Raw genomic sequence first — 22,532 nt, 5'->3', positions numbered from 1 at the left:
GAGCGTCGCCCTCATTCGCCACTGTAAAAAAATAGGTTTGGTTGCATTCAAGTAAAATTTTCATTGGACACCCGACAAAAGTCATTATGTGGTTCATGAAATGAATTTCTTGGAGGGCGCAATTAACTGTGCACCCAGCCATGGCCTTAAAGTCAACTCCCGGTGTAAAAGGAATGGACGTCCTAGGAATGCAGGACCCCATACAATAGCTGTGTATTGTCAACGAATATGGTTAATGGTTTGGTTAAGGTTAGTTACATATTCTTCAACAAAGGAACTCGGCGACTCGATTCACTTTAATAACAAAAGGACCGGACTCAGATTCCGGGGGGACTTGCATTTCTTTTACGTGTAAAAGGAATCTAAGTCCGGTCCTTTTGTTAAAGTGAATAGAGTCGCCCAGTTCCTTTGTTGAAGATTATGTAGCTAACCTTAAACAAAACCATTTACCACATCCGTTGAAAGTATACAGCTATTGTATGGGGTCCTGCATTCCTAGGACGTCCATTCCTTTTACACCGCGTCTAAATTCTCTTTTTTTAAAAGGGACAAATATGAACCCTAAAACGTCAGACCCTATACACACTGAGGTTATCACGGTTCATGTTAAGTATTCTAAAACACCTGAATTTAGATGAACCTCACTTTACAGTGTAAAGGTTACCAATACCGCTTGGGTTGGTGCAAAATATGGAAGCATTCAAGAAGCATTTAAAACCGCATTATTCGCTGTTCAATTTGAGATGTTTTAGAATAGAAATTGATGCCTTTCTGTCGGTATTGATTGTCTCACCAAATCCGCGCCGGTTGAGTTAAAATGCGTGCAAAGTCCTCGGCTACACCTCGGTTTTGATCTGCATTTTAACTCCTCCCTCGCGGTTTTGGTAAGACAACCAATACCTTCAATTCCTTTTAAGGCCAAATGTAATTATTCTATAATGAAAAATTGGTAGAAAATTGAAACCATGTATTGATAAAATGTGTTGAAACAGGTTAGAATGAATTGATGGTTTATTACACTGAGCACATAATCTTGTTCAATCTTAGTTGGACGTTTCCAATATACTCGATCATCAACTATCTATTCAATTGATACTGTTTCAAGGGAAAGCGACAGATGAATAATCGATACGAAACGTTTTCCCTTTCATCGCGTTTCTGGATGTCATCTCCCGGGAAAGGTGTTTTCAACGGCTTCGAGGCCTGTTTTGATGAATTTTCAAATGTTTACGTGGTAGAAATGCGACATAGGAGAAGTGTGGTCTATATTTTCCATAGAAGACGTTATTATCATGAGAGGAAGCTGCTGTTCATCACAGGACCCTTTGCGCACGATAAGGTTAAATTCCTTCTTGGAAATTTAGCGGTATTTACATGCAGATCAAAAACGACCCGCATCGTAAATGCTAATAATGGTCATTATGCTGGCTCTTATACCTTAGAACTGCCACGAAAAGATGACGAGTTGCTTTGTTTAAATGAAATAACAGTCAAGGGCACTGCAAAAGAGGCATTTGTGATGTACCACATACGGCGAAATAGGAAGAAGCTTCTGGTATTCGGACGTTACAACATCGTTATAATAAAACACAGTCATGACAAAGTAAACACATTTGACCATTTGATGCAAAACGGAACAGAGATGAAAGTGTTCAATACAGATCAGAAACCAAGGACAAGTCATTATTTTATTCTCCACATTACCAATAATGATGATATTATTGTTAGGAATGTGAAATGTATACTTCTGTTTACAAGGAGGAGCAATTACAAAGAGAGTTTGGTAGTTGGAGGGATGATGTGGCTACCAGAGCTAACATCTCCTGTTTTGCATATTTGTCGTGACACCGAGTGGAATGGTAGAAGCTTATTGTTAATTTGTCGCCTGAGGAAGACAACATTTATTGTTATATCTGTTGGAATACCACGATTCCATAATACTTGGCACGATGATGAAATATCGGTTAGCGTTCTGAGCAAAGTTGAAGATGGCTTGGGTTTGATTGCCAGTGGACGTGATGGAACATTTGTGACATATGAGTGGCAGGGGCAAAAACCCTTTAAAATTCATAGACCGAGTGGGTTACGGTGACATTGCTCTGCTTCATTTCACAGCCAATGAATTACCATGAACATTGATAGAGAGCATTACATCCGTGCAATGACACATTAATGCAAATGAGGCCAACCAATTAGGCCTGTTTTTTCAATCAAATATTAACCTCAATAAATTGGGCATGCCGATTTTATAGCTGAATGTGCGGAAACTTAGCAGAAACATTAATCAAGATGAGAATATCAATACAAAATACATGATAGATATTTGTAAAATTTCATATGAAATCATGTCTAAACCTAATAATCTCTTAAGCTTTTCTCACGGTTCTCTTCACTTGCCTACCTGTCAGTAATAAACTTAATTGACATGTTGCAAGTTTTTGAATTAATCTTTCTGTGATGTACCACATACGGCGAAATAGGAAGAAGCTTCTGGTATTCGGACGTTACAACATCGTTATAATAAAACACGGTCATGACAAAGTAAACACATTTGACCATTTGATGCAAAACGGAACAGAGTTGAAAGTGCTCAATACAGATCAGAAACCAAGGACAGGTCATTATTTCACTCTCCACATTACCAATAATGATGATATTATTGTTAGGAATGTAAAATGTATACTTCTGTTTACAAGGAGGAGCAATTACAAAGAGAGTTTGGTAGTTGGAGGGATGATATGGCTACCAGAGCTAACATCTCCTGTTTTGCATATTTTTCGTGACACCGAGTGGAATGGAAGAAGCTTATTATTAATTTGTCGCCTGAGGAAGACAACATTAGTGGTTATATCTGTTAGAATACCACGATTGCATAATATTTGGCACGATGAGGAAATATCGGTTAGTGTTCTCAGCAAAGTTGAAGATGGCTTGGATTTGATTGCCAGTGGACGTGATGGAACATTTGTGACATATGAGTGGCACGGGCAAAAACCCTTTAAAATTCATAGACCGAGTGGGTTACGGTGACATTGCTCTACTTCATTTCACAGCCAATCAATCGCCATGAACATGGATGGAGAGCATTACATCCGTGCCATGACACATTAATGCTAATGAGACCAACCATCGGCATGTCGATTAAGCTGAATGTACGGAAACTTAGCATAAATATTGATAAAGATGAGAATATCAATACAAAATACATCATAGATGGTTGTAATATTCCATATGAAATTATGTCTAAACCTAATAATCTCTTAAGCTTTTCTCACGGTTCTCTACACATGCCTACCAGTTAGTAATAATCTTAATTGACGTATTGCAAGTTTTTGAATTATTCACTTTTCAATAAAGTTTTCGAAAACAGAAAAACCTTTTCTCAAATCACCATCATAATGTGGCTGTGGTAGGAACTGTCTCAAGCTCAAATATCTGCTACTATATCTAAATTGGTCCCCAATACCAACGTTGTATGACAATGGTGAAACTAGAATTGCGTATTATCATTAATGTCAAGTAAAATGTACCGACATTTATAATTCAAAATACATGTAGATCCATCTGATCATAATTACTTAAAATGAACCTCCTATGTCACAGTAAGATACTGCAATAAAGGTTGGTCAAGTTGACCACCCACGCGGTTTTGGTGAGACAACCAATACCTCCAGTTTGGTATCAATTCCTTTTTAAGGCCAAATGTAATTATTCTATAATGGAAAATTTGTTGAAAAAGTGATACCTTGTATTGTTAAAATGGCTTGAAACAGGTTAGAATAAATTGCTGGTTTATTACACTGACCACATAATCTTGTTTAATCTTAGTTGAACGTTTCCAATATACTCGATCATTTACTATCTCTTCAATGGATACTATTTCAAGGGAAAGCGACAGATGAATAATCAATACAAATCATTTTCCCTTTCATCGCGTTTCTTGATGTCATCGCCCGGGAAATGTGTCTTCAACGGCTTCGCGGCCGGTTTTGATGAATAATTTTCAAATTTTTACGCAGTAGAAATGATACATAGACGAAATGTGGTCTATATTTTCCGCAGAAGACGTTATTATCATGAGAGGAAACTGCTGTTCATCACAGGACCTGTTGGGTACGGTTAGTTTAAATTTGGTGGTATTCGAATGCAGATCGAAAAAGTGTCGCATCGTAAATGTGTGACACTGGCTCGTATTTTCTAGAATTGCCACAAAATGACGACGAGTTGCTTTGTTTAAATGAAATTACTGTCAAAGACAATGCAAAGGAGGCATTTGTAATGGACTACATTTGGCGAAATAGGAGAAAGCTTTTGGTATTCGGACGTTACAACATGGTTATGATAAACCACAGTCATGACAAAATAATTACATTTGACCATTTGATGCAAAACAGAGCAGAGTTGAAAGTGCTCAATACTGATCAAAAGAAATGGAAAAACTCTTATTTCGCCGTTCACATTATCGGTACTGCTGATATGTTATTTGTATACTTACTTGTGTCTACAAGGAGGAGCAATTACGAAGAGAGTTTGGTAGTTCGAGAGATGATATGGTTACCAGACCTGACATCTCTAGTGTCGTGTAGTGGAATGAAATCGTATTTACACGAGGCGGGTTAGCTAAACCGGCTTCGATATGGTTTGATACGTCACTGACCTCTGAAGATATCGCGTTCGGCCCGTTCCGTCATTTCGATGTGGCTTCTGCGGGCCACCTTTGACCCCATAATATGGCAATCGGGTCTTTACAAACGATGGCTTGAAAAGGAATATTTCAATTTTGTTTCAACGTATCTTTTTCATTCCAGGGATGGTTGCTTCCTGTTACAATGCAAGTTAATTAAGTCAAAGCTATGAACTTGTAAGCAACTTTGGTTGATTCTTCGTTTGAAGTTAGCGGTTGATGAGGTAACCAAACTATTCACCTATTTGCACCGTGGTAATGGGACTTTTGACTGGAGAGGAGATTAATAAAATCGTGGTGGTGCCGTCAATTGATGCAATATCTCGTTTCCAGCGTCTTGAATCCAAAATCTGCCTCCCCGCTTGAAACAACTACCTAATAAATCACAGCTATGAAATGATTGTCAGTCGACACTGGAAGTTAACGTGTTGTAATGGGAAAACATACTCTACGCTTGCCTTCTATCGGTAATGTAAATAGTTTGTCCTTTTAGGTAGTTGGTCCCCATCGAACAACAAAGGTAGGAACCTATTCAGTGGAAATGCACAACTGCCACAGGTATTGAAAAAGACCTCGGGGAAACAAATTGAATTCGGATATACATAAATATATAACTATCTTTCTTGAGATGTGCGTAGTGATCAAAATCGAATTTGTCACGTGTTTGATTACACTTTCATTCTCCAAAACATGAGAGTACTTTTTCAGTCATTCATCCAAGACAAAAATGCGCTTTTAGTGAAAGTCTTGAATAAATCGTTTGCAATCTTGGACAAGAGTTTTGTTCACAGCCAGATCACTGCTACATTTTTCTAATGCGATATTCCAAGATCGATCATGTCGATACCGATTAAACGAAAATCAATATATCATGCACTTTCAGGACAACCCTACGATTTTATATATATATATTCTATGAAATCTATTCGTGTTCGCGACAATAAATATTACACATAGGGATCTTTATGTATCCCATTCAGTTAAAATGTATATGTGCAATCTGCTAAACAAAACACCTTGATACTCCATTGCAACGATTGAAATGCTGTAGCATTCAGTGTTAAAACAAAAACAAATATTCCTGTACCGGCGTCAATGTTGCAGTTCGAAGTTGCGAGATACGACGAGGTCGTCAGGATATCGACCGTCAGATCAACACATACAGATGTCCTGAGGATGAAGTGATCTCATCGAAACTCCAAAGGCACATATTCACGTTAGTCTCCGGCGTATCGATTGAAAACCGCAAAAATGGTGATGTCAAGATTTATCATTATACCCAAAGTGCATTTAGTCCATGTAAAAGACAGACAGACAGACAGACAAAAATAGTCTTCAGGTCAGAGAAAATCATCTCGTGCGATCTGGTGACTCGGGTCAGCGTCTCATGCAGTTTCTTATCTAATCAAGTGAACCATATTATTGCCGGTGTACAGACGTATGGGATTTCTTGGATGCTCGTCGAAAATGGAGTAAAATGTCACTAAAATGCAGCCCATATTCTATTCATATAGTTGTAGTAGAATTTTTATAAATATCAAGACAACATGCTTCGTCGTTACCATGATCAATGAGTTATCACCCCCAATCCTAACTCAAGATAAACGGCGGTGCATACTTACAAAGATCAATGGGTTATTACCCCAAATCCTAACTCAAGATGAACGGCGGTGCATACTTACAAAGATCAATGAGTTATTACCCCCAATCCTAACTCAAGATGAACGGCGGTGCATACTTACAAAGATCAATGAGTTATTACCCCCAATTCTAACTCGAGATAAACGGCGATGCATACTTACCAGGATCAATGAGTTAACCACCCCCAATCCTAACTCAAGATGAACGCAGCAGTCAATGCTAACTCTGTACCCCCTTGTTCAGACATCGACGCAACATCGTCGCCGAACTGACGGCGATGTCCGGTGTATTAGAATAATTCATACCGACTATTTTCTGGCGCTCAGTCAAAAACGATATGATGATAAATCGTCGATGCCTTGAGGTTACCGGATTAGTACGACCGGCGATTTTCTGGCGATCGTAGGAATTTGTATCGATATTTTGGCGAAGTACGAAACGGGGAGCCCGAAACGGCGCCCGAAAAATACTGGCCCACTCAGTTCATTCTGCGTGCAGCATGACAGACATCGACATGTCAGAAATGGAAATGGATCGCGATCGGCAGCTACAGGAAGTTAAAAAAAAAGAGAAGTATGTAACTATTATCATTATTGTTGCACGGGAGAGCGACTGATTTTTTAGTTCTATCTGTCCAAGTGATGAACTTCGCAGTTTCACAAAGCCCAATCCAATTGTCCTGCGGAATGGCCGGATACCGCGCCACGTGTCGTGTGCAATATGTTACATACTATACTAGTATAGACACTAGTATACACGCCCAGTACATCATGCGTAGCGAATGTAGGCCTACAGTGTGCATACTAAAAAACTTGAACTACAGTATGTGTCATAAGTAACCTGCCACAGCTGTCAACCGTCTGTGTTTGTTGAACTAGTGATTAGTGATTCATATTTTTAAAATAAAGGTTGTTTTGAATAAATTGAAGCTTAAGTAATGGTTTTTATTGGTTTTAGAATGTGATGGATTGGATGAACATAATCCTTTGAATCGAAGTGAATTCCTGTCGTTCATCACAATTCCTGGAGTGCTATGGAGTCGAACCCTGTACCACAGAATTGGAGCTAGGTGGTTTCCTGGTGAATGATCGGGACACGTTGTGGGATATATTGTCGAATCCTGGACGTACATAGTCCTGTGATATGGTGATGAAGTGTCGATTGCCTGAACAGGGGGGGGGGGGGGGTACAGAGTTCACATTGACTGCTGCATAAGGATGAAAGAGTCATTACCCCCAATCCTAACTCAAGATAAACGGCGATGCATACTTACCAGGATCAATGAGTTATTACCCCCAATCCTAACTTCAAGATAAACGGCGATGCATACAAGATTTTTAACTACAGCATGAACATTCCTAAAAGAATCTGAAGTTAGTGGACGTATTTCTTACCCTTATATCTCTACAAGCTTGAGTTTGTTTACGTATTTCTGACCTATCTTGAGTTTGGAGACGTATTTCTTACCTATCTTGAGTTGGAGGACGTATTTTTACCTATCTTGAGTTGGTTGACGTATTTCTTATCTATCTTGAGTTGGTGGACGTATTTCTTACCTAGCTTGAGTTAGTGGACGTATTTCTTACCTATCTTGAGTTGGTGGATGTATTTCTTACATATCTTCAATTGGTAGACGTATTTCTTACCTATCTTGAGTTGGTAGACGTATTTCTTACCTATCTTGAGTTGGTAGACGTATTTCTCACCTCTCTTGAGTTGGTAGAAGTATTTCTTACCTATCTTGAGTTGGTAGACGTTTTTCTTACCTATCTTGAGTTGGTGGACTTATTTCTTTCATATCCTGAGTTGGTCGACGTATTTCAATTTCAATTTCAATTTCAAAAAATTTATTGAGCACCAACATAAAATTATATACATAGTAAAACAACAGTGATGAAAATACAAATAAAACATATGGTCCAAATAACAGTAAAACTAGGTGCCCTTACCTTAGGACGTTGGAGGGAGCCCTATAGCAGCTATCAACATGAAGATCAGTGGCGAGTCGTCGAAGTAGGCTACTATTAGTCGCTTGTATTCTTTTCGTCACGACATTTGGTCAACCTCGCCTGTTTTGATTTCATTTTTGTCAAAGTGACTGTAGGCGGGGTCGATTGTAAGTTCCCTCCTTTCAAGGGTGGCTGTAAACAAATATAAATATACAATCATCAGAAAAGTTGATTTTTCAACCAACATTGACGCAAAAGTTTGTACGTGTAAAAGAATTGTAATTTAAAAAAAATAGTGCTCATCAATCTATTACTGGGAGGGGACGTACATGATGTTCCGTATGATTGAATGGGAGAGATAAGGACCTGAGACTTCGTAACACTCGAGCAACGTTTAGAGTTGAAGTTCAATGATATGCCTTGAGATTGCAGCAACAGCTGATTCTTGCTATGTTGTGATATAGTTCAAAGGATTATTGGCAGGAGCAAAGGAATACGATTTAAACAAAAACAATGAATGATATTTAGGACGTTAATAGTAAGAACTGTTTTATACATCTTATATACAATGGTAAGAAACGAAATATCCGCATGGACACCAAGTATATGGTTTCAAGAGTTTCCAACCATATTTGGATATATCAAGATGGGAGCGGCACAAACAATAGTGAGTTTCCGCATTGCTCACGAACAACGATTACGATTACGAATTCTTTGTATGAGTGCATGTAATCTGTTCAATCACAAAGAAATCGTAATCGTAATCGTTGTTCGTGAGCAATGCGGAAACTCACTAATAACCTAACTCAGGCCAACCGTATATTTGACCTGAGTATTGCGCATGCAAACTTTAATTCTCTACGGTGAAGCAAGATAAATTTAATGAGTTTCTGGTTTGAATCAATAAAATATCAATGGTCCAGAGTGACGAAAAAGATAGATTGGACAATATCGTCTCACAGCAAGTACAAGGCGCACAGGACTATCAAAATAATTCAAAAAAATATTGATTTTCTGCTTTAGTCTGGCGATTTTGACACTTTTCGAATTCGATCGACCAATGGTTTTAGAAGCTTCGCTATAAATGCTCCTTGAAGTTTCGCAGGTCCTTGCATCAGCTCAACTACTAGAAGTGGAAAACACCAACAAAATGATGAGCGATTCATTGTCAACTGAACTTCCAGTATTGCGAAGATTTGATTTATTTTTCATCACGGCAATTATGTGCCTCATAAGCTCAATAAGAAGTACGGACTTCGCTGTGATATTTGCGCCACTTTCAAATGACGCTGAGATCGGATTTATATACCAACAAAACAGTGTCTGGTTAGACCCGAGGTCACGACTACACTGCTCTATAAGCTGCTCACATCACGATCTAGTAGCCGGGTTCAGTTTTAAGAAGCAAGGCAAAACTAACACTTGCTTCTTTCTGGGTCGGTGTTGTCAGTTGAAGTTTACGAATGGTTTAATTACTAAAATCATGAGAAAAAAGGTAAATACTTTTTGGCTAATTGGCTACAGTGAGAGGTCCCAGAAAGATAGAGCCAACTAGATACTTCATGTGAGACTGCAGAAGAGCAGAATGCCAGAGCGTCGCCCTCTTCGCCACTGTAAAACAATAGGTTTGGTTGCATTCACGTAAAATTTTCATTGGACACCCGATAAAGGTCATTATGTGGTTCATGAAATGAATTTCTTGGAGGGCGCAATTAACTGTGCACCCAGCCATGGCCTTAAAATCAACTCCCGGTGTAAAACGAATGGACATCCTAGGAATGCAGGACCTCATACAATAGCTGTGTATTGTCAACGAATGTGGTTAATGGTTTGGTTAAGGTTAGTTACATAATCCTCAACAAAGGAACTCGGCGACTCTATTCACTTTAATAACAAAAGGACCGGACTCAGATTCCGGGGGGACTTGCATTTCTTTTACGTGTAAAAGGAATCTAAGTCCGGTCCTTTTGTTAAAGTGAATAGAGTCGCCGAGTTCCTTTGTTGAAGATTATGTAGCTTACCCTAACAAAACCATTTACCACATCCGTTGACAATACACAGCTATTGTAAGGTCCTGCATTCCTAGGATGTCCATTCCTTTTACATCGGGTCTAAATTCACTTTTTTTATAAGGGGCAAATATGAACCCTAAAACGTCAGACCCTATACAGACTATAGAGGTTATCACGGTTCATGCTAAGTATTCTAAAACACCTGAATTTAGAATGAACCGCACTTTACAGTGTAAAGGTTACCAATACGAATTGGGTTGGTGCAAAATATGGAAGCATTCAAGAAGCATCTAAAACCACATTATGCGCTATTTAATTTGAGATGTTTGAGAATAGAAATTGATGCCTTTCTGTCGGTATCGATTGTCTCACCAAATCCGCGCCGGTTGAGTAAAAATGCTTGCAAAATCCTCGGCTACACCTCGGTTTTAGTCTACATTTTAACTCCACCCTCGCGGTTTTGGTGAGACAACCAATACCTCCAATTCCTTTAAGGCCAAATGTAATTATTTTTTTATGAAAAATTTGTAGAAAATTGACACCATGTACTGATAAAATGTGTTAAAACAGGTTTGAATGAATTGCTGGCTTATGACACTGACCTCATAATCTTGTTAAATCTTAGTTGGACGTTTCCAATATACTCGATCATTTATTATCTCTTCAATGGATACTGTTTCAAGGGAAAGCGTCAGATGAATCATCAATACAAAACGTTTTCCCTTTCATCGCGTTTCTGGATGTCATCTCCCGGGAAAGGTGTCTTCAACGGCTTCGTGGCCTGTTTTGATGAATTTTCAAATTTTTACGTGGTAGAAATGAGACATCGAAGAAGTGTGGTCTATATTTTCCGTAGAAGACGTTATTATCATAAGAGGAAGCTGCTGTTCATCACAGGACATTTTGCACACGATAAGGTTAAATTCCTTCTTGGAAATTTAGCGGTATTTAAATTAAGATCGAAAAAGAGCCGCATCATAAATGCTAAAAATGGGCATAACGCTGGCTCATATACCTTAGAATTGCCACGAAAAGATGACGAGCTGCTTTGTTTAAATGAAATAACAGTCAAGGGCACTGCAAAAGAAGCATTTGTGATGTACCACATATGGCGAAATAGGAAGAAGCTTTTGGCATTCGGACGTTACAACATCGTTTTAATAAAACAAAGTCATGACAGAGTAAATACATTTGACCATTTGATGCAAAACGGAACCGAGTTGAAAGTGTTCAATACAGATCAGAAATCAAGGACAAGTCATTATTTCACTCTTCACATTACCAGTACTGATGACATTATTGTTAGGAATGTGAAATGTATACTTCTGTTTACAAGGAGGAGCAATTACAAAGAGAGTTTGGTAGTTCGAGGGATGATATGGCTACCAGAGCTGACATCTCCAGTTTGGGGTATTAATCGTGACATCGAGTGGAATGGCAGAAGCCTCTTGTCAATTTGTCGCCTGAGGAAGACAACATTAGTGGTTATATCTGTTGGAATACCACGATTACATAACATTTGGCACGATGAGGAAATATCGGTTAGTGTTCTGAGCAAAGTTCAAGATGGCTTGGCGTTGATTGCCAGTGGACGTCTTGGAACATTTGTGACATATGAGACGCACGGACTAAAACCCTTTAAACTTCATAGACCAAGTGGGTTACGGTGACATTGCTCTGCTTCATTTCACAGCCAATCAATTTCCATGAACATGGATGGAGAGCATTACATCCGTGCAATGACAAATTAATGCAAATGAGACCAACCAATTAGGCCTGATTTTTTAATCAAATATTAACCTCAATAAATTGGGCATGCCGATTTAGCTGAATGTGCGGAAACTTAGCAGAAACATTAATCAAGATGAGAATATCAATACAAAATACATGATAGATATTTGTAATATTTCATATGAAATTATGTCTAAACCTAATAATTTCTTAAGCTTTTCTCACGGTTCTCTCCTCATGCCTACCTGTCAGTAATAATCTTAACTGACGTATTGCAAGTTTTTGAATTATTCTCTTTTTAATCAAGAAAAACCTTTTCTCAAATCACCATCATAATGTGGCTGTGGTATATGAACTGTCTCAAGCTCAAATATTCGCTACTAGACCTAAATTGGTCCCCACTACCAACGTTGTATGACAATAGTGAAACAAGAATTGCGTATTATCACTGATGTCAGGTAAAATGTATCGACATGTATAATTGAAAATACATGTAGATCCATCTGATCACAATTTCTTAAAGTGAAGGTCCTATGACGTCACAGTAAGATACTGCAATATAGGTTGGTCAAGTTGACCACCCTCGCGGTTTTGGTGAGAGAAACAATACCTCCAGTTTGGTATCAATTCTTTTCAAGGCAAAGTGTGATTATTCTATGATGGAAAATGTGTAGAAAATTGATACCATGTATTGATAAAATGGCTTGAAACAGGTTAGAATAAATTGAATGAACCGCACTTTACAGTGTAAATGTTACCAATACCACTTGGGTTGGTGCAAAATATGGAAGCATCCTAGAAGCATTTAAAACCACATTATTCGCTATTTAATTTGAGATGTTGTAGAATAGAAATTGATGCCTATCTGTCGGTATTGATTGTCTCACCAAATCCGCGCCGGTTGAAATGCTTGCAAAGTCCTCGGCTACACCTCGGTTTTGGTCTACATTTTAACTCCACCCTCGCGGTTTTGGTGAGACAACCAATACCTCTAATTCCTTTTAAGGCCAAATGTAATTATTCTATATTGGAAAATTTGTAGAAAAATTGATACCATGTACTGATGAAATGTGTTGAAACAGGTTAGAATAAATTGCTGTTTTATTACACTGACCTCATAATCTTGTTCAATCTTAGTGGGCATTTCCAATATACTCGATCATTTATTATATCTTCAATGGATACTGTTTCAAGGGAAAGCGACAGATGAATAATCAATACAAATCATTTTCCCTTTCATCGCGTTTCTGGATGCCATCGCCCGGGAAAGGTGTCTTCAACGGCTTCGTGACCTGTTTTGATGAATTTTCAAATTTGTACATAGTAGAAATGAGACATAGAAGAAGTGTGGTCTATATTTTCCGTAGAAGACGTTTTTATCATGAGAGGAAGCTGCTGTTCATCACAGGACATTTTGCAAACGATAAGGTTAAATTTCTTCGGGGAAATTTAGCGGTATTTAAATCAAGATCAAAAACGATCCGCATCGTAAATGTTAATAATGGGCATGACGCTGGCTCATATACCTTAGAATTGCCAAGAAAAGATGACGAGTTGCTTTGTTTAAAGGAAATAACAGTCAAGGGCACTGCAAAAGAAGCATTTGTGATGTTTCCAGGACGGCTCGATAAAAGTAAAAGTCCTCCAATGGCGAAATAGGAAGAAGCTTCTGGTATTCGGACGTTACAACATCGTTATAATAAAATACAGTCATGACAAAGTAAACACATTTGACCATTTGATGCAAAACGGAACAGAGTTGAAAGTGCTCAATACAGAGCAGAAACCAAGGACAAGTCATGATTTCACTCTTCACATTACCAGTACTGATGATATTATTGTTAGGAAAGTGAAATGTATACTTCTGTTTACAAGGCGGAGCAATTACAAAGAGAGTTTGGTAGTTCGAGGGATGATATGGCTACCAGAGCTGACATCTCCAGTTTAGGGTATTAATCGTGTCACCGAGTGGAATGGCAGAAGCTTAATGTCAATTTATCGCCTGAGGAAGACAACATTAGCTGTTATATCTATATTTATTAAACGTTAAACTAACATGCATGAAAAATAGGATGATATGGCGACCAGAGCTGAAATCTCAAGTTTTGTGTTATGCTCTGGATACTGAGCTGGGCAGCATAAGTCTGCTCTTTATATGTAGCTGGATGAGCTCCAGATGAAAGTGATTTCATGTAGTATTTTGATACTGCAATTCGACAACATTTGGCACGATAAAGAAATATCCGTTGGTAGATTATTGCCTTGTTTGTTTTTTGGTGGCTGGGAGTAATGGACCATCAGTGACAAATAAATAGCGTTGGCGAAAACCATTTTTAATTCATAGACCACGGGGACATACTGATGGTGATGTGCGCTTAGAGATAGCTTAGAGGTATGATCATTAGGTTTCAATATAATTCACGCGTGACAAACCTAATAATCTCTTGAGCTTTTCTCACGGTTCTCTTAACGATCCTACCTGTCAGTAATAATCTCAATTGATGTTTTGTAAGTTTTTGAATTATCCTCTTAATGATGATTTTTTTCGAAAAAAGAAAAAACATTTCTCAAATCATGATTATAATGTCGCTATGGTAGGAATTTGGTCAACTATCTGCTACTAGATAAGACACCAAATGTGTAACAATGGTGAAACTAGAATTTGGTAGCAGACTGATTTCAGCTAAAATGTATCGGCACGTATGATTCAAATTATAGGTAGATCCATCTGGTCGAAATTTCTTAAAAGATTATAGTGAGGTATTGAAGGTCCTATCTCACAGTAAGGTGCCACAACGTAAGTTGGTCAGGTTGACCAACTTAGTTCGGCCAGGACCAATATCATATGTGACTAATCAACCAATTTGTATAGTGAATTGAATACAAATGTACTTGTTTAGTAAGCGGATCATGAAACCGGCTAGGTCAATCGGTCATCTGACCAGTGGGATTTGTCAATTTGGTCACACGTGACCAATGCACTTGGAATACTACTAAATGGGTTGCGGATCATGAAACCGGCTAGGTCAATCGGTCATCTGGCTAGTGGGATTTGTCATATGACAGTGCTCATTGTATTGATTTAAGAGAGGCTGTGGCTAAGAGCCAAGTTGGACAGATTAAGTTACCTGAAGTCCCCGACAGAGGCCTCATCTGTTTTGCAGAACATCAAAGCTTTTCACGCTTGTGCGAGGAAAAAGGAATAACCTTATGATTAGAGTTTAAGATGATTTCTGGCAAACAACTGTGATCAATCACCAGCGTCCAAGAATCTCCGATCAATGACTGAAAAGCATTAGGTCATTTTGCTGCTGACGAACAGGGGGCCCCCTTCTCATGGCCTAGCTTCGTTTAGGATGTAGTTCAGAGTATCAATATGCGTGAGTGGCGAACCTTGCAGAGAAATGATAAAACTACCGAGGTACTCCTCTTTCGGAAGTATATATAGGGTATGGTGCAGTGGGTGAACGGTTCGACTCTTTTTTGACATGTTTGAGTGGATGTAGTGCTTGGGTGCGGTGATGTATTGCTTGTTGTTCATGGGTTCGATTTCTTTGTGACATACTGTATCGTGGCCTATCCAGCAACCCTTGCCGTTCATTTTGTTTTAAATCAAGCATGGGGGCAATCTCACAAAGACTTTGCCCCGGCCTGATTATGCTACTTGGATAGGCAGCGCATGTGAGGAACCTGACAGTGTTCTACATTTCGTTCGAAAGTTGAACCAATTTTAATAGCGTTACGTGCCGTGCTACTAAAGGTCACCAAAGCAAACAGAGAGCCGAACGACCTCCTGATGATTATCTTAGTGCTCTATGACCGCTTAGCCACTGACACGACCAATCTCCCTTGATATATCACATGTTTTTTCTCAATTCCAGTTATCTATTTGACGGCACTGACCGCTATGTCTGCCGCCTCGATCGTCCTGATCGTGCTGGTTCTGAAAGTGTTCTACACGCCCGCAGATAGAGAAATATCCCCAATGGTCAAGAGGATAATCTGCGACCTTGCAAAGATCACTAGGAACACGGCGGTCATTCCACGTAATTTCACGTCCTCTCCTACAGCTACATCGGTATCGCCAATGGACAGGTCTCGCAAAGGTAATAAAGAGACTAACATTACGAATCGGCCTCTGCCATACGTGAAGGAAGACCAATTTAGAACAGATGACCAAAGATGTTTAGAATGGACAGTCGCTGCACGTATTATCGACACGTTCCTGATGTACTTCTTTGTTATTTTGATGTTCATCATAACGTCTGTTTGCTTTGTGCTGATATTATGTCCTTAAGGAAGTTTGGGTGCCGGTTCTCGTTAGCAAAACTCGTGGGGTATTGTGACTAAAACCTACAAATACTGTCAGCCAACACGAGGTTTATACTCCTATTTAGGGAAGCCGTATACACTCTTTCAATCAATACCATGGATGTTCATGTATTAAATTAATAAAATATGCTGAAACAGGTTTGAATGAATTGCTGGTTTATAACACTGACCACATAATCTTGTTCAATCTTAGTTGGACGTTTCCAATCTACTCGATCATCAACTATCTATTCAATGGATACTATTTCAAGGGAAAGCGACAGATGAATCATCAATATAAATCATTTTCCCTTTCATCACGTTTCTTGATGTCATCGCCCGGGAAAGGTGTCTTCAACGGCTTCGTGGCCTGTTTTGGTGAATAATTTTCAAATCTTTACGCAGTAGAAATGATACATAGACGAAGTGTGATCTATATTCTCCGCAGAAGAAGTTATTATCATGAGAGGAAACTGCTGTTCATCACAGGACATGTGGGGTACGGTTAGTTTAAATTTGGTGGTATTCGAAAGCAGATCGAAAAAGTGTCGCATCGTAAATGTGTGACACTGGCTCGTATTTTCTAGAATTGCCACAAAATGACGACGAGTTGCTTTGTTTAAATGAAATTACTGTCAAAGACAATGCAAAAGAAGCAATTGTAATGTACCACATTCGGCGAAATAGGAGAAAGCTTTTGGTATTCGGACGTTACAACATCGTTGTGATAAACCAGTCATGACAAAATAATTACATTTGACCATTTGATGCAAAACAGAACAGAGTTGAAAGTGCTCAATACTGATCAAAAGAAATGGAAAAACCCTTATTTCGCCATTCACATTATCAGTATGAGAAACCAAGGAGAAGTCATCATTACACTCTTCACATTACCAGTACTGATGATATTATTGTTAGCAATGTTATTTGTATACTTACTTGTGCTTACAAGGAGGAGCAATTACGAAGAGAGTTTGGTAGTTCGAGAGATGATATGGTTACCAGACCTGACATCTCTAGTGTCGTGTAGTGGAATGAAATCGTATTTACACGAGGCGGGTTAGCTAAACCGGCTTCGATATGGTTTGATACGTCACTGATCTCTGAAGATATCGCGTTCGGCCCGTTCTGTCATTTCGATGTGGCTTCTGCGGGCCACCTTTGACCCCATAATATGGCAATTTGGTCTTTACAAACGATGGATTGAAAAGGAATATTTCAATTTTGTTTCAACGTATCTTTTTCATTCCAGGGGTGGTTGTTTCCTGTTACAATGCAAGTTATTTAAGTCAAAACTATGAACTTGTAAGCAACTTTGGTTGATTCTTCGTTTAAAGTTAGCGGTTGATGAGGTAACCAAACTATTCCTCTATTCACACCGTGTAAATGGGACTTTTGACCGGGGGTAAAATTGATAAAAACGAGGTGGTGCCATCCACTAATGCAATATCTCGCTTCCAGCGTCTTGAATCCAAAATCTGCCTCCCGCTTGTGCCAACTACCTGATAAATCACAGCTATAAAATGATAGTCAGTCGACACTAGAAGTTAACGGGTTGTAATGGGGAAACATACTCTACGCTTGCCTTCTACCGGTAAGGTAAATAAGTGGTCCTTTAAGGTAGTTGGTCCCCATCGAACAACCAAGGTAGGAACTTATTCAGTGGAAATCCCCAACTGCCACCGGTATGGAAATAGACCTCGGCGAAAGAAATTGAATTCGGATATAGAACGGTATGCACTTTTTTCAATGGTTTATGATGAGAACTGGTTTTGTAATCGTGTATATACTTATAACTATCTTTCTTGAGATGTGCGTAGTGATCAAAGTCGAATTTTGTCACGTGTTTCATTGCACTTTCATTCTCCAAAACATGAAAGTACTTTGTCAGTCATTCATCCAAGACAAAAATGCGCTTTTAGTGAAAGTCTTGGATAAATCGTTTGCAATCTTGGACAAGAGTTTTGTTCACAGCCAGATCACTGTTACACTTTCTATTGCGATATTCGAAGATCGATCATGGTTATATCGATTAAACGAAAATCAATATATCATGCACTCTCATGAAAACCCCTCCATTTTATACATTTCATGAAATCTATTTGTGTTCACGACAATAAATATTGCACATATTGATCTTTATGTGTGCCATTCAGTTAAATTGTATGTGTGCAATCTGCTAAACAAAACACTTTGATACTCCATTGCAACGATTGAAAGGCTGTAGCATTCAGTGTTAAAACAAGAACAAATATTCATGTACGGCGTCAATGTTGCAGTTCGAAGTTGCGAGATACGACGAGGTCGTCAGGATATCGACCGTCAGATCAACACATACAGATGTCCTGAGGATGAAGTGATCTCATCGAAACTGCAAAGGCACAGATTCACGTTAGTCTCCGGCGTATCGATTGAAAACCGTAAAAATGGTGATGTCAAGATTTATCATTATACCCAAAGTGCATTTAGTCCATGTAAAAGACAGACATAGAGACAGACAAACAGAGCTTTCAGGCCAGAGAAAATCATCTCGTGCGATCTGGTGACTCGGATCAGCCACTCGTGCAGTTTCTTATCTAATCAAGTGAACCATATTGCCGGTGTAAAAGTAAAAAGTGTCCCCCCTGGAAAAAGTGTCCGGCCCTATTGTATTCTGCAATATGGTTCTATAGAGACCCTGACCGTCAATAGCTCAGAGATTGAAGCGCATAATAGAATCCTTTGTTCCCGGACATTTTATCCTAGGACATTTTAAACTTCTACACCGGTATACAGACGTATGGAAGTTCGTGTATGCTCGTCGAAAATGGAGTAAAATGTGACTAAAATGCAGCCCTTATTTCATTTATATAGTTGTGGTAGAATTTTTATAAGTATCAAGACAACATGCTTCGTCGTTACCAGGATCATTGAGTTATTACCCCCAATCCTAAAGCTCTGTACACACTGACAACATTTTGGGAAACATGTTGGCCAACATGTTGTCCAGGTGCGATGTTATCGAAAATTTTGCCCTGTATACACATGACAACATTCGACAACATGTTGGGCAACTTGTTGTCGAATGTTTCCGAGAAATGAGGATTTTTGAGGGAATATTTTTGAGGGAAATTCATAAACAATCGAAGATTCCAAGAAAAGAAGATGTATTGTCGGTGGCTCTGCCATAATTTTACGTATCCTGATTGAAAGACGGCGAAGAAGACGTAAAGATGAGAAAATCCGCGTTTTGTAACAGCCGAGAAACGAGTGTGGACAAGACCATGGATTTATATGAGACACCAGCATGGGGCAAATTTTGTAGCTATTTCTAGAATAGCAGCTTTCTTTTTGTTCTTGTCTTTATATTCCCTGGATGTTACATCCCATAAACAGGCACAACTTTCTCATACTGCAATAAGTTGTTCAACTTCACTCAGTAACCATTCCTTGCTTGAGGCTGCCATTTTGACTACATCACATGGCTTAAGGTAGATCATGTGATTTGTGGCCTATTTCTGATTGGATAAAACTCGACAACATCATTAGCATCTCGGCAACAAAATTGATTTTGTATTATTTCGACAACATTTGAGCAACATTTGGCCAACATGTTACCGAATGTTTCCGAACTGTACACACTGCCAACATTTTCGATAACATCGCACCTGGACAACATGTTGGCCAACATGTTTCCCAAAATGTTGTCAGTGTGTACAGAGCTTAACTCCAGATAAACGCGATGCATACTTACCAGGGTCAATGAGTTATTAACCCCAATCCTAACTCAAGATAAACGGCGATCTTGAGTTCATTCATATCCTGAGTTGGTGAACGTATTTCTTACCTTAATATCTTGAGTTAGTCGACGTTTTTCTTACCTTAGGACGTTTGAGGGAGCCCTATAGCAGCTATCAACACCAAGATCAGTGGCGGGTCGTCGAAGTAGGCTACTATTAGTCGCTTGTACTCTTTTCGTCACGACAATTGAAAAAAAATAGTGCTCATCAATCTATTATACTGGGAGGGGCGTACATGATTTACCGTATGATTGAATGGGAGAGATAAGGACCTGAAACTTCGTAACACTCGAGCAACGTTTACAGTTGATGCTCAATGATATGCCTCGAGATTGCGACAACAGCTGATTCTTGCTATGTTGAGATATGGTTCAAAGGATTATTGGCAGGAGCAAAGGAATACGATTTAAACAAAAACAATGAATGATTTTTAGGACGTTAATAGTAAGAACTGTTTTGTACATCTTTACAATAGTAAGAAACGAAATATCCGTATGGACACCAAGTATATGGAAGAGTTTCCAACCATATTTGGATATATCAAGATGGGAGCGGCACAAACAATAACCTAACTCAGGCCAACCGTATTTTTGACCTGAGTATTGCGCATGCAAACTTTAATTTTCTACGGTGAAGCAAAATAAATTTAATGAGTTTTTCGGTTTAGATCAATAACATATCAATGATCCAGAGTGACGAAAAAGATAGATTGGACAATATCGTCTCACAGCAAGTACAAGGCGCACATAACTATCAAAATAATTCCAAAAAATATTAATTTGTGCTTTAGTCTGGCGATTTTAACTCTTTTCGAATTCGATCGACCAATGGTTTTAGAAGCTTCGCTATAAATGCTCATTGAAGTTTCGCAGGTCCTTGCGTCAGCTCAACTACTAGAAGTGGAAAACACCAACAAAATGATGATCGATTCATTGTCAACTGAACTTCCAGTATTGCGAAGATTTGATTTATTTTTCATCTCGGCAATTATGTGCCTCATAAGCTCAATAAATAGTACGGACTTCGCTGTGATATTTGCGCCACTATCAAATGACGCTGAGATCGGATTTATATATCAACAAAAAAGTGTCTGGTTAGACCCGAGGTCACGACTACACTGCTCTATAAGCTGCTCACATCACGATTTAGTAGCCGGGTTCAGTTTTAAGAAGCAAGGCAAAACTAACACTTGCTTCTTTCTGGGTCGGTGTTGTCAGTTGAAGTTTACGAATGGTTTGATTACTAAAATCATGAGAAAAAAAGTAAATACTTTTTTAGCTAATTGGTTACAGTGAGAGCTCCTAGAAAGCTAGAGCCAACTAGATACTTCATGTGAGGCAGCAGAAGAGCAGAATGCCAGAGCGTCGCCCTCATTCGCCACTGTAAAAAAATAGGTTTGGTTGCATTCAAGTAAAATTTTCATTGGACACCCGACAAAAGTCATTGGGTGATATGAATAAAGACTAGGAAATGCTTTTATCTAAATCTCCATGTACATTTACACTAGGCCTTCCTGTACAAAACCGGAGTAAAAGCATTTGCTAGTCTTTATTCATATCACCCATTATGTGGTTCATGAAATGAATTTCTTGGAGGGCGCAATTAACTGTGCACCCAGCCATGGCCTTAAAGTCAACTCCCTGTGTAAAAGGAATGGACGTCCTAGGAATGCAGGACCCCATACAATAGCTGTGTATTGTCAACGAATGTGGTTAATGGTTTGGTTAAGGTTAGTTACATAATCTTCAACAAAGGAACTCGGCGACTCTATTCACTTTAATAACAAAAGGACCGGACTAAGATTCCGGGGGGGCTTGCATTTCTTTTACGTGTAAAAGGAATCTAAGTCCGGTCCTTTTGTTAAAGTGAATAGAGTCACCCAGTTCCTTTGTTGAAGATTATGTAGCTAACCTTAAACAAAACCATTTACCACATCCGTTGAAAGTATACAGCTATTGTATGGGGTCCTGCATTCCCAGGACGTCCATTCCTTTTACACCGCGTCTAAATTCTCTTTTTTTAAAAGGGACAAATATGAACCCTAAAACGTCAGACCCTATACACACTGAGGTTATCACGGTTCATGTTAAGTATTCTAAAACACCTGAATTTAGAATGAACCTCACTTTACAGTGTAAAGGTTACCAATACCGCTTGGGTTGGTGCAAAATATAATAATTTATTCAAACTGATACATAGGCCACCGGCCCTTTACAGCATAATAAACAATGTAACCGGCATGATATATACAATAATGATGCAATACATGTATTTCATAGATAAGTACTGACATAGGCTATTTTATTAGAGTAAACTAGGCATCCCGCCTTCGTTTCTTAGCTTTTAATAGGAACATAGAGACAAACCACTTGTGAATTTAACGCCAAGATAAATATATTCATCCACCACTTCTATTTCCTTTCCA

The sequence above is a fragment of the Lineus longissimus genome, chromosome 1, assembly GCF_910592395.1.
Source record: "Lineus longissimus chromosome 1, tnLinLong1.2, whole genome shotgun sequence".
Lineage (NCBI taxonomy): Eukaryota > Metazoa > Nemertea > Pilidiophora > Heteronemertea > Lineidae > Lineus > Lineus longissimus.
The sequence above is the reverse complement of the archived record's forward strand: the minus strand, read 5'-3'. Positions refer to the sequence as shown.